Source organism: Myiozetetes cayanensis, unplaced genomic scaffold (assembly GCF_022539395.1).
Source record: "Myiozetetes cayanensis isolate MyiCay16 unplaced genomic scaffold, myiCay2020 scf1, whole genome shotgun sequence".
In the NCBI taxonomy this organism is placed as follows: Eukaryota; Metazoa; Chordata; class Aves; order Passeriformes; family Tyrannidae; genus Myiozetetes; species Myiozetetes cayanensis.
The window spans coordinates 134,290,472-134,304,729 of record NW_026086604.1 but is presented as its reverse complement, the minus strand read 5'-3'; the positions used below and the strand labels follow the sequence as shown (position 1 = coordinate 134,304,729).

General features: G+C 38.3%; 1 protein-coding gene across 1 annotated transcript in view; it reads right to left on the bottom strand.

Moving 5' to 3' along the window:
* The window catches only part of GPR158 (G protein-coupled receptor 158), a 187,128-nt gene that overhangs the window by 83,216 nt on the left and 89,654 nt on the right, over positions 1-14,258 (bottom strand). The window lies entirely within an intron of this gene.

Here is a 14,258-nt window from a genome sequence, read left to right as displayed (position 1 = left end):
GAATTCTTTTTTGATCTCAACTTTAAATACAACACATCCATATTTATTAAATTGTAAAGTGTATCTACCACTCAATGTAAAACTGGAAAACACGTACAGATACATGACAGAATGGTAGAGAAGCAAGGAAATACAGAGAACAGGCCCAGGTGCGCTCTGCTGTACTAAGCTGATATATTTGAAGCGACAAGAAAAATTACTATGCAAAACTGTATCTAAACAAGTGAAATAAAAAGCTTAGCTAAAGGTAATATGTAATGGCAATATGCTTGCTCTCCAGAGCTCCCAGGAGGGCCCTTGCGACCCTTGTGATGCAGATCCGTTCTCCTCTACATGTGAGGACATGTGATGAGACCTTACTGGACTGTATTCCCAAATCTCTCCCTTACTTCCCTAAAAGCCCTTCCTCAAATTCTTGTTTCCTAGTACAAGTGATTCTTTACTTCTTTTAAACAACAGAGGTGAAAAGAAATTTTTGTCAAGTTGAAAATACATGGTCTGAAGTGGAGCTGGTTGAAACGTTTTATTACCATTTGCTTTTCTTATTAAAATAAACCTTCCCAACAAAAAAACTTTTTTCAGTATGACTGTATTTTTCCTTTGATTTTCATGTGCTGTTTTTCTAAAGCCCACTGAACCTTTTTCCTCTCTCTTATTCCATATATCTTTTCACAGCTACAAAGATACTGTTATCTTTTTCAGTGAAAGAGCTGTGTGGAAAACCCGAAGTGCTAACTCTAAGGAATTTTATCTCACTTAAAGTTTACTTTTAAGAAACAGAATACAGAGATCCTTTTTTCTGTCCCTGAGGCTGAGCAACAGCAAGGTGTTTGGCTCTTTGTCAAGAGATAAAAGTTGCCAGTTCCTAGACACTGATATTAAGAAGAGTAGAAAAGAGGGGAGAACTACATTTATTGTGGTGGTTAGAGGCTGCTGAGCTTTTTGGGTTGGAAGTCAGCTTGAAGAAGACAGAAGTTCTATATCAGCCTGCACCTCAGGAAGTCTCCCATCATCCCCATATCACCATTGGTGAAACAGAGCTTAAATCAGTTCAACAATTTAATTACCTGGGAGGCATCATCTCCTCGGATGGTAAAATTGATGCAGAAATAGACAACAGGTTAGCAAAGGCGCACAGAGCTTTTGGTAAACTCCATAAAAGAGTGTGGCAAAACAAACACCTGAAGAAAAGTACAAAGATCAGCATTTACAGAGCCATTGTACTGTCTACTCTTTTATATGGATCCGAATCATGGGTCATTTACCGGCACCACTTGCGTCTCTTAGAACGCTTCCATCAGCGCTGCCTCTGTACAATCCTAAACATCCTCTGGACTGACTGTGTGACCAACACGTCTGTCCTTGAACAGGCAGCAGTCATGAGCATTGACGCCATGCTGCTGAGAACACAGCTGTGCTGGGCAGGGCACGTCTCCAGGATGCAGGACTGCTGCCTCCCTAAGATCGTGCTCTATGGGGAACTTGCCACTGGCTACCGCAAGAGAGGAGCCCCAAAGAGGAGATCCAAGGACTGCCTGAAACAATCCCTCAGCCTTGGCCATATTGATCATCACCATTGGTCTACCCTGGCCTCCAATCGGGAGGCCTGGAGACAGACACACCATCTATAACGCTGCTGCTGCTTTTGAGAACACACGCAGGATCACTCTCGAGGAGAAAAGACAACGCAGAAAGAATCGCGTCTCGTCTGATATCACCTGGGGAGTCTTTCTGCTGTGCCTTCTGCAACCGGACTTGTCTATCTCGCATTGGCCTTTTTAGCCATCAGCGCGCTTGTAGCAAGCGTGGGTAGAGCCCTTCTCAAATCTTCGTTCGCGAAGCCCAGCCATGATGATGATATCTTAATACTGTTCAGATCTGGAAGAGGGTTACTGGGAACTAAAGAATGAGCACAAAAGCAACTGGAAGGATTTGTTCGAACCCTCAGTGAGTACTGTCATAATTTATTGATTCTCTTGATAATAAATTCAGGGACTGATTAGGACGGCCATTCAGGAAAAGGGAACTGTCAATTTCGATAACAAAGATATGCTTTAATTTTATTATTGTTGGTTAAGGAACAAAACTCAAGCAACTCATTCCCAGCTAACTGCAGGAAATACCCTTCACTTCGAGGGAGAAAGAGATGCACCTCTTTTGAAAATTTCTCCATAAAATAGTGAAGAGAAAATTGTGCGTCCTCTTCAACCTCTTGCCATACTGACAAATACTTTTAATGATAATTGTTCTATTTGAATAATACCTACTAATAGAATATGGATTGCAAATACAGAAGATTTAATAGCAAAGGCCAATTTTCCAAAGACAGGCTTACAGTTATGTATTGCCACTTAAACTATATTGGCAAATTGGCAGAATTTTCTGGCATTTGCAGGTTTTGTGCAGTATTCCTAAACCAAATAAATATAATCCTCATATTCTTTCATTTCCCTTTAAAGCCTTTGAAGAATACTTACATGAAGGTCATATTTTTCTATTACTAGTTGAAGCTGAGCTCAAATAGAACAGAATTATTCAATTTACTTTTTACTGGAAAAAAAGTCAGGAAAAGCAAAGGCTATCAATCATAAATCAATTCATTATAAGTGCACAAGATGCCAGGCATACAGGATATCCTCAAATACTTTTTCAATTCATGTGGCCCTTGATCTTTTCTGTTATGCAAGTAATGAAATCTGTATGACATATCATGATGAAGATAAGGTGTTCTGTATTTAGAAACACAGGTCCTGCTGCATCTTAGTTGCACTACACGACCTACAAAATAAATATATGATAAAACAGTATTTGTGGGTGAAGAACCCTCACAATAAAAATAGTTAATGTCCCAGGAACATCTTTTCTTATAAGAGTGGGAATTCCTCAGGGACATATTGCTTAGATCAGATCACCAGACAATGAAAGAAAATCAATAATAAGGTAAATAATACCTAAGTTCAATTTCAGTCTACTCACAGACTTAAGGTTAGTTTGAAAGCTGAATATGTACGATAATGATCATCAAAAATCTAGATCACTTGAAGTGCCTGTTTTGCTAGGTTATACAGTCAATTAACATAGAAATTAAATGAAAGGAACATTATCTTCAAGAATAAAATGCATTCTAATATTGACAGCTGCTTAATCAGCAAGAGATTAAATGGAATACACAAAAAATCCGATGGGATACAAAAATGAATTTCAGGAGCAGAAGGTGGGGCTCTGTTAGTATGTTCCCTTGTTTTTGTTTACAATTAACTTTGGAATACCTGAAATGAAATTCAGCATTTCATTCAACATGGCCTTACCTATTACAGAAGGCAATACCACAGCTCACTAAACAGTCTATACAAATGGTGGTTCAATCATGTAAAGAGCAATAGTTTGTGGTAAATTACAGGATAAAAACCCCACCCTTACTGCAAAGCTCAAGATCCATAATATCTCAGAGGAAACAAACTGACAATAATTTAAGAAAAGAAGGGCTAGAATAAATCTCATGAAGATAAAAAAATCTCATTATTCACATGACTGAGATGGCAAATGTACTATAGATGAAGATCGAAATGAATCAAAATCTCATAATTCTGAAGAATTTAAATCTGACTCTAGTTTATTTTATTCACTTTTTCTTTACAGGAGCCAAGTGGCTAAACCACTCCAAACTAATGGAATGGATCTGAGAAATGCTCTTTCCAGAAATGGTGAAATTTTTCAGCTCTTCAGAATCTATTATGTTAAGTAATGTCTCATTAAGTTTAGATCACTGTATGTTCCACTGGAAATAAAAGCACATTCACCTTTGAAGGAAATATTGCTATGTAAAATTTAATTATTCTTCCTACCACTGCATTGCTAAAAGGCCCAGACTCGGGGAAGACTCAAGTTATTGTGGACCCTGCACAAGGAGAAAGTGAAGAAGACTGTCCTACCTCCACAAAGGTAAGAGTGGAAGGGACAACAGACAGATAAGGGCAGATGAGAAGAACAATGAAACAACAAGGCAATATCATGTATCATAACCAGCAATTAGTAGTCCAAGCCTATCAGTATCCCGCTCTGAGTCACATACTTTGTCAGCACTTGAATCTGAAGCCATGATATGGAGAGCAGGGGATGCTCTCAAAAAGCCTCTACCAAACGAGGAAAATATGAACGCAACAAAGGGCGGTTTTGAAAAATGTAACAAGATGTAGAGGCTGTTGTTGACACTTCTGTATCAGAGAAATGGCATTAGAAGAGAGAAAAAGCTCATGTGGGAGAGTTGAAAAACCAAGAGGTATAGCTCATGTATGATGTCAACAGGGAGATGCAACAAGGACAATACAAAGTGGTGGAACAGAAAATTGTTTGCAGCATCATTTTGAATAGATAGGAGGAGGTCATGACTGCATTTGCCAAGGCCAGCTGAAAGAACTCTGCAGTAGCCAAGACAAAAGATACCAAGCTGAGACAATAAATTTAGGTCTGCAGAAAGTATATATTAAAAGGGAACTTGGAGTTCAGTAAGGCTCAGACATAGCTGGAGGCCAAGTGAGCGCTAGAGTCCAAAATCACTTTCAGTAACAAGCTGGTTGCTACAGTAACGAAGAAAGCAGTAGCTGGGATGTCCTAGAGGGAAGCAGGAGGAGATCAAAGTTTCTTTTCTTCTATATTGATGCTGATGAGAAGATGTCAGAGAAAAATGTCACGATTTAATTTAGACAGGGGGAGGCCTGGCTGAGACAGAGAAGGCAGAAAGCAATCTGACTGTGTTCATAGCACGACGTCCTAACAAGAAGCTGACAGCACAGGCCTGCTGCTATAAACCTTCAAATTTTGCCCAAAGAAATGAAGAAAAGAATGAAGAACAGGCATATGCTTTAGTCTGAATGATCTGTGTTCAGCTTCCACCACACGATAAAGCCAAAAAAAAACTCCACATAAAAAACAGCACATAAAGTTTCTCTGAACATGCTATCATTAAACAAAAGGTTTGCAATGAAAAAAATATTCAGTAAAAAATGCAAGATTTTCCTAGAGTAAGATTTCCAATACAGTTCTATTTCTGCTATTTGGAAGTTCTCATGCTACATCTTTTCTGTTGTTTTCTTTCCCAGTTTCTTTTTTATATTATTTCTTCCTTCTCTTTGAGTGAAACTTCTAAAAAAGTTTATTTTCTCATCTTCATAAGCACTTCTCCTTAGTCGTACTGTTTTTTCAACATCAAAATGGGGTCCAGACACAAGCACTCCAGAACGTGCATCAAAAGCCACATTTCAGCCTCCAAACCTTGGCCCTGTCTATTGGCCAAATGTTTTTCCCAAAGGCAAAAAACCTCACACAGCAAATGACTGACTGAAACAAAATTTTGAAAGCCTTACTGGTTCAAAGTCCCTCTACCACCAACTTGGCTTATGCTTGGAATATTCTTCTGAGCCTACACTTAGACCCTCACAACAAAAGGAAAGGCCGGCTTCAGACAGAAGTCGGCTCTTGGAAAGGGAAGCATGCCAAAGACCTCATGCAAGCCATCAGGGACTTTGTTACTGCTATTGATTGTACAAGGAAAGGTCACAGCAGGATGCAACTCCAAGACAAACAGCAGGATAAATAAATAATGTTGCCGTTATTCTGCTGACATGATAGGAATTCTCTTCCCAGCAAATCTGTAAATACCCATTCACAAACCCAAATGAAACTTCAGGTAAATGCAACTGTCCTGAAATTACTGCATCAAAGACTCAGTGGGGAAAGCTTATTGTCACGTGACAGAGTATTTGGTTTACTCAACTACCCCACAAGGGCTACAAATACAAGATGCAGCAAGACTAACAGAGTAACAGAAAACCAAAAATTTTAGCAGTTTGCACAGTTAAATTTGTAGCTCTGGAAAGTTATTCTATGCTGCTATAGTTCTTCTTGTTAGAAAATATCTGCTGGAAGTCAAGGATTTGATTACCTTTATTTTTCATTATTTTAAAAGTGAAATCATAGTGCAACACAATTAAACATATATATGCCTTCAAGGTTATTCCAGCCACATCTCTTGTGACAGCTGTATTCTTGGCCAACACCCTCCACTGAAAGACCAGTTTCAGCTCCACTCATTTGAACTTTGGGGCTGTATGTTGTAGAATTTTCTGGAGTATTGGTGGAACAGAAGATAATGACTCACATACTGCAAGGTGTTCATCAGCAAGACATTAAGAAAGCAAAAGCCAGGAGTCAGTTGAGAAATCAAAGTGGAACAAACATGTCACAGTCCACGGCTGATTCACATCACTCTGAAGACAACAAACTCCCTGAAAAATCACTGATGTTTTCCACATGGGCCCTAAAGTGTTGTGCAATCCAACTTTGTAGACACAAGCCCTGGCTTAATATAAAGATTTATAGAGAAGACTGTAGCTTTTGAATTCTTAGAGCTTCTGTTGAGTACTGATGAGAAGTTATTTGGAAGACCTACCATTAGAACATTGTCCATTAGGAGTAGACTCAGTCTAGAGAACCCTGTGCACAACCCTTTTGTGCTTCCTACTGCCCTGCTCTTCCCATTAGCTATTCTTCATGAGACTGAAATGAAATCAACAAACATAATTCATATCTAGTTTCTTCACACTTTAGTTTTTCATTAGGCCTTAAGTGTCTATAGCAGAACTAGGTTTATTTTTTCTATTCACAAGTCCTTGCTGCCTCTCAAGCATGTATTAGAATGCAAATACATACAAAAGTGAAATCTTTGGGCTTATGAAGTAAATGCCACAACACCCTGCAAACACAGAGCAGTATCACCCTTGCAGCCATGCCTACCAATGCTTGCTGTTTTTGGAAACTCCAGCAGACAGTACATCATCCCTGAGACCCAACTGCTGCCACAGGCTAACAGCCCCTGTACTTCTTATCTTTTCAATAAGGCACTCTGCAATTGTTTATGTGATTGTTTAAAAAGTACAGCATCCCTAAATGCATCTCAACTACCCAGAAAAATGGGAAGGGACATTTTATGAGTTCTGTTTTATTAATAAAGGAAAAAAGAATTCCACTAAAAAAACCAACAGTTTTGAAAACAACATCAGCAATGTCTTTAAAGTTGTACACCTGAAAACTACAATAAACTTCCTGAGAATTCACAAGAAATGAGGTTCTCACAAAAGGATATGATGAAGAAAGGGTGTATAAAGCACTGCACAGAATGTGTATCTGCTGAGTGAACTGTCAGGTATGCCCACCAGCACAGCATGTAAAGGGAGCTGCTCCACCTGCACAAGATCTCTTCCCTCTATCAAGTTTCCACTTCAGCTGAAATGTCAGAAATTGGTGTCTAGGGAGAAAAAAGCAGAATGTGCACCAAAGATGAAAGGCATCCAGGCATAAGCACATCAAGATGCCACTGGAGTGGCGGTGAAAAAAAAAAGAAAGGATTGGCTGATTTACATTAGCAAAAGAGGTATGTTTGCAAAGCCAGCACACTTTAATATTTAAAGATGTATCACACATCAATAGCCTGTGATTACCTCACTCTGAATCACTGCATCCTACCACGGCTGCAGTAAGGGAGAAAAGACATTCTTGATTTCTCAGTATTAGAAGGGGGAACTTCAGCATAAATCTGCATGTTGCCTTTCCATCTATGTGCAGTTCTGTGCAGTGTTTACAGTTGCATTGTTTAGGGACTATCTTCACAGTTTTGAAATCACATTTAGCAGAACACTTAAATATATTTACACAAAATAGAAAAACAGAATAGTGGTGGCACAGCGTATCTAGCCATGCTGAACTCCAAACAATGAAAAACTGTATTCAACAGAATAAAAACCATACAAAACCAGTTTGTTGCTGTTATTTGCCACAGTTCCCTCAAGAGAAGTAAAATGATTTATTCCTGTTGGTGATTAATCATGTGGTCCTATTAACTGTGAGTTTTTTCCCTGACCAGTGTTCTGGAAGTACATTTTCCTTCTCTCATTAGAAGTATTTGTATTTCTGTATTTTCAACAGTTCTTGAGTGTTCCTAAAGGGGGGCTGGGGCAGGGGCGGGGAGGTGGGAAGACCAGTGCAATAAAAAAGTTGTTTAGTTATAAATTTCTAATATTTGAGATTGGAAATGGTCTTGAATGAGGCAAATCCCTTCATTCCAATGGCCTCTATCACAGTCCTTCATCATTAATGCCATATGACATCATCATTCCAAATTGCTGTGTTTAAGACTCTTCTCTAAGCATTTTTTCCATTATTTTTCAGAGCTGAAAACAACCTTTTACAAGTGTGCTCAATGCTGTCAATTTTACCTTGATATGCTGGATTTACATCCAGAGATGCTGGTCACAGGTAGGTTAGCCAGACGGAAAGACCAGAGCCCCCAAAGGTTTCCTCCCACACTCGCCCTCAGTTCCTGCATCCTCAGAACCTGGCAGCCCCACTATGCATGACAAGGAAAGACGATGGCAAAGTAGTTTGGCTTTAGTGCAACTACTCTGAAGCCTTTAGCATTGATCTGAATGAGAATTCCCAGCAAACAAGACCCTTCTGAATAGGTTTAGTGTGAGTCAAGGCTGGTGTCACATTTTCATCTCTCCTTCATCACCCAAGTAGCAATTAGCCCCTTCCAAGCTATGGCTGAGATCAGCTTCTCTGTCCTCTTTGCCAGCAGAGGTTCTTAGCATTTCTTAAAGGCACTCACAATTCCTCAGAGCAGTTGTGTCCTACCTGATAGCTCCATGTTTGACTGCAATGCAAAGGTCAGTTATTTTCTGCTCTCCTTTCCAGTTCATTTGAAAAGGCAGCCTGATAACTGATGAGCCCTTTAGGTTCTTTGCAGGTAATGTCCTTCTGGTACTTTTACATGAACATGTTTACAATGCAGCTGGTTTCCTCTCTCGGGCTCTGGTAGAATTGTAGTCCTTGAAATTCTATGCTAACTTGGAAACGTTTTTTAAAAAAATTTATTTATAGTTATTTAAATGTTCAGTTTCTTTCTGGTAGCTTTGCTACTCCAACCTTACACTGCATGTAATCAATACTGGCAGTTGGTGACTCCCTATTTGAGCTCTCCATGAGTTCACATAACACTACTCACACAAATTCTCCCATTTTGTTGATACTTTTTCTTACAAAATCACTGTTCAGCTTCTCATTTTTGAGAATATTTGCTTTAGCATCCATGATTTCTAACCAGTTACTTTTGTTAGCTTAGCCTCATACTTTCTGGATGTGTTTTTAGTAGAAATGTTTGCATTATAAAATCGATAATAATGCCACAGCAAATAATGTTTGATAGTGTTCACCTTAACCTGATTTTTTCCCTAGTTGTTCATCTTGGAGAATGTTTTGGGCCTCTGTATACAGCCATGAAGATCTGACTTGGTAGGGTAGAAAGTTGTTCTGTAAGATCCTCTCATACTCTGTCAAAGCCTTTTGAAAATCAAGGAAATAAGGTTGAGCCTATTCCTTTACAGACTCCTCTAGGATTGCTAAGACATATCTTGACCACCAAAAGCACTGAGCCTGGTCCTTGTTTTACATCCAATGCCCCTTTAGCTCTCTCACACTGCAGAAGCCTCACCATCTCCCCAGGTGCAGTATTCAGCAAGATCACCCTGTAAGAGCAGTATAACAGAACTCCAACGTTTCCACTATTGAGGAAAACTCTCTTTTCCCCAGGCTTCATCACACAGCTTCCTCAGTGTCATTAAACTGGTGCTGTCAGGTGCTGTCATCTTTTCTGGTGGGATTTCACGTTTTCATCTCCCTTTTCATCTCCTTCGAGTTGTTCAACCTCTTGCACTTTGTGTCAATGCCAGGCTCAGGGTTTCCAGCTTTCACTACTGATTGGCATGAGGGGTGTCTAGAGTAAAGATTTCTTTGAAGTGATCTGCATATCTGCTTTCCCTTGTGTATTAGCTGTGAATATTTTTTTCCTCTTGTCTCTTTGTTTGGCACATTTCTTCCCTTTACTCTCCTGCTGAAATGCTTTGTCTTTTCCCATTATAGCAGTAGCATCTTCTCTATCTGTTACAATTTTCATCTATTTCTGTCTTTCCCTACAATGCTTTTCACTAGTGGTTTAGCTTCTGCTGCTCCTTCTGTGCCGCCTTCCAAATTTTTTTTTATTCTTACCATTTTGGGAGTTCTCCCTTCTCTTGGCAAAGGGCCACATTTTCTGCCTGTGATTTTCTCCAATTACGACTCTTGCAGTTTAATAACATTGCTGCTGAGCTGATCTCAGGGCTGCTGAGTCACTTTCACCTGTGTTTGACAAAGCCTGAAATGAATTCGTCAGCATCAATCTGAGCTTGCTCATGGTATTTTCGGCTGTTCCATTTTATACTGCTGGCCAATTCTGACTACTTCTTGAAGTCATTAATTTGCCGTCACATTCACAGATTGGCAATGGTCAGATTGGTCAGTGGTACCACTAGTTTGGAGCAACTATATTTTGGATGAACAAGCTGAATTTTGGTTTGCCACATACCAAATGTGGAAGTCTATGTGAGTAACTCAAAGCTTTTCAAGAATAGAGCAAAAGAAGGGCTTTCTGATTCAGACTCCAGTGCTCTACCTCACTTCATGGCCTGTGCTGCATTATTAAAGAAGAAAAAGAGCAGAGAGTGATCCTTCCTGGTCTATCCTCACAGTTTCACCAAAACCACTGTATTTAAACACCCTAGAAATATAGAAATATATACAGAAATATCCTGCACTGTTCTTCCAAACCCTATTTTAATTGCTTTATACTTTGGGATCCAAGGTATTTTTTGCCAATGAGTGGTACAAAGCAACCAAAAATTGTGTAATGCATCTACTTAAATTTTTTAACCATTTGAGAGATCCCATGAACACGCCCTAATGATACCTGAAGAGGAACAATGAATATATGTTCACACATCAACATCTCCTCGTCACACATGACTCTATATACTATATTTCCTGTGCTGTCTTCTCCTCTGTCATCTCTTGGTTATCTATAAGTAGTGTAGCTCACCTAGCTCCTTGAGATCATCATTTTTAAGAGCTTTTGGTGGCAGACCTTGGAAAAAGTACTCTCATACCCACATGCTCATAATCCACCTTCACAGAGCTATAAATACATTTGTAGGGCATCACATTCTCACAAAAATTCACTCCCTACAGCGATCCATGGACCAGTAGTTCTATTTTTTATTACCATTTCTATGGTAATTGCAACTGTGTAAGTTGGACCTACTGATCTTTAGTGCTTGTCACCATTATGAGAAGTTTTTATAAACACAGATGTCACATTTCCTATCTTCCATTCCTCCTTTACTGCTATTAATACGAGCAGTAGCTTATTCCACAGTAAATAGTTCAGCAGTTTTCTAGAGTTCTTTCAAAAGTCTGAAGAGGAATCTTTAGAGGAACCTTAAAAAGTTCTAAAAGAAGAGACTGAAAATTTCAGAGACTTGTAATGGTTCCTCTAAAGAGAAGCCTGGTTCTAATAAGCCAGTTATCTGGCTTGCTATAGGCTTTGCCTATTTATTACCATTTTTGTAATTTTGTCAAGATCTTTCACTTCTGGAACCACTTTGATATTTACCAGATTTCCCTGTATCTCGTTATTATTACAGCCTAGGTTAGTTATAAAGGTCATGTCAAAGTGAAAGCTGCATCATCACATTTTTTCAATAACACTTTGACGGCAGTTGTTCAAAACATCTCCATTCTCATCACCACACTCTTCAGCAATGGAGCAGTACATCTTTTATTAATGGTTGATCTTTCAGTAACTGGTTTGGATCTAGCACATATTCTACACTGTTGATGATACCAGGTCGATGGCAATTTTCCATTATAATTCCTCCTTGGTCGTAAGATGTGCAACCAGTATGATCTGAACAGTTGAGGTATTTCTTCACTTGTCTAAAATACTTGTGATCTGCATCTGCAATTACAGATATGTTGATTTTTTGGAGAGAAAGGTTGTCACTTCCATCATGATATAAAGAATCCCTATGGACCTTTATCATTCTTTTTCTGAATTATTATACTCACAGTAGCACGGTTAAGGTGCCTGGAGTGTTTCTTTTCATGGTGCATTCTGCTGGCAAACCTTAACTTTTCAGGACCTTACCTCTTTGAAAGTAGTAATTACCAGAAGGCTCCATAAAGTACAAACATTGAGAAGTCTTTTGCAGTCACTTTTACTGAAGAGGTAACCTAACCTCATTTGCCTTCTGATTTTACTGATCAACAACTGTACCAAAATGGCACATACCTACTCTTCACTCTTTTCAGCCCTGGGGCCCTAATTTAACATTTTTTGTTCTCAACTCCTTCTTCTGCTCTTTTAAACACTTTGAAGTTTGCTTCAAAGTAGCAGTATGGTAGCAGTAAACAGTTCTTTCTGTTAAAATGTTGTATTGAAAACTACTTTTTGTAACTATTTGAATACTGTAGTGCTACATGTGGGAGAGAATCCAAAAAAATGCTCTTTTCTGACACCCACACAGCACAATGGAAATGAGCAGTTTAACACAGCAACTTTAATCACAGACACATATACTAAACTAATTGTGGTTTGCTTCACTAACAGTTGGAAATTCTCAAAAAGGCAGATATTTTGAACATATTTCAATCTGTGTTCTTTCATTTTCATGACTTTCGCCCTTTGGCAAAGAGTACATAGTCAGCTACTAGTTTTCTTCCTTCGCTCCAAATTTCTGTCATTTCCCAATGTAACCAGCAGTTTTCTTAAGCAAATACTCATTGTTCTCAGTATGTTTGTCCTCCATACAGCTTCTCATTTCATGGTAAACACATGAGATCTTTTTCTTTTTTAAATCATGCTGTACCAACAAGGTAAAAAACATTAAAGGAATATCACAGAAAAACTCAGATGAATACATGAAAAGCAGGGAAAATTTATCAGTTTCTATTTCTTGAAAACATCAATCATAATGGAAGGGTTTGTTAATCACTATACTTTTTTTTTTTTTTCGGTCTCGTGTTTCCTGCCCTTTTCCTTGTGAGACACACATCTAGAAAAAAGTAAACTCTCTTCCAGGGTAGCAAAATTGTAATCAAATATATCTCTGGCCAAGTGAATGAACTGCAATGCCTGAAAGGCATCACTTTTCATTCTGGAAAAAAGAATGCTTTGTTTTATATCTAGTTTCACTTGTTCAGATGTCTCGATTTCTAATGGTTAAAGGCAAGCTGGAAAAAAAAAGTAAGGTCAAACCTTTTCATAATGATTGAAAGGCTCTTCATAAACAAGGAAAGGTGTGTATATGCTTCTTTAGTATTGCTCTGGAATTAAAGATGTAGATCACATCTGGTTCTTTACTCAAAGACTACTTTGGAGAATTGAAATCATCACGAAAGTAAAAATGCACCTTTCATTACTAGCAGGTTTTGTGACACACAAGATTTCTCTAGTATGTTTAATAAAGATATATCTTTCTTCTTACAGTAGCGGATATGTATATCAGAACAACCGTAAGTGTACAGGTGCAAGAGTGTATGTAATTTTATTCATGCCTGATCTCAAGCTATCTGTGAGAAAATACAGACATTTCTTATAAAACAATATTTCAACGTGTAAAAAAAAAAAAAAATCAAGCCAAACTTGCTTCTTTCATGATGTTGTCTATGACATTAAGGAAGTACCATTACCAGATTAAAATCTCACAAAATCAGGAACAAAGTTCTGCTAAGTTAAGGCTAAGCAACTAAAAAGATGCCTACAACAAATTTTCATAACTTTATAGATACAATTAAGTCTGTCATTTGAATGATTTTGTGCAATATCATGAAACACAAAGACTCTTTCAGAAACAGAAGAGGAAAAAAAAAAAACAATGTTATTGCTCGTTCCATGATTTCCTGCCAGGATATTAAAGTCCTTCAAAATGAGCCACGCATTTGTAACACAGACACTGCAGGATTAGGAAGATTGTGGGATCAAGTGTTCCAAAAACCAATATGGAAATGCTTATCTAGTTATGGAAAGTGGATGAGGCTCTTAATTTCAACAAAGTGGCATACTGTGTGCACACCTACATCTCTTAAATAAATGTAGGTAGTGAATATACGCCATCTTCAATTAATCTCTTTTTATTAAACTTGAAGTTTTAGAGAATATTCCACATTTACTGAGGCAACAGTGAGATTCCAAGAGATCTTACACGATTTGCAATAAGGTAAAAGCAGAAAGTTCATTAGGTTAGTACATAAATGCTGCATCAGAAATTTACAAATACTCTTGAATATACTCATGCTTTAGTGAAAAAAGTACTAATCTTTAACCACAGAATCAA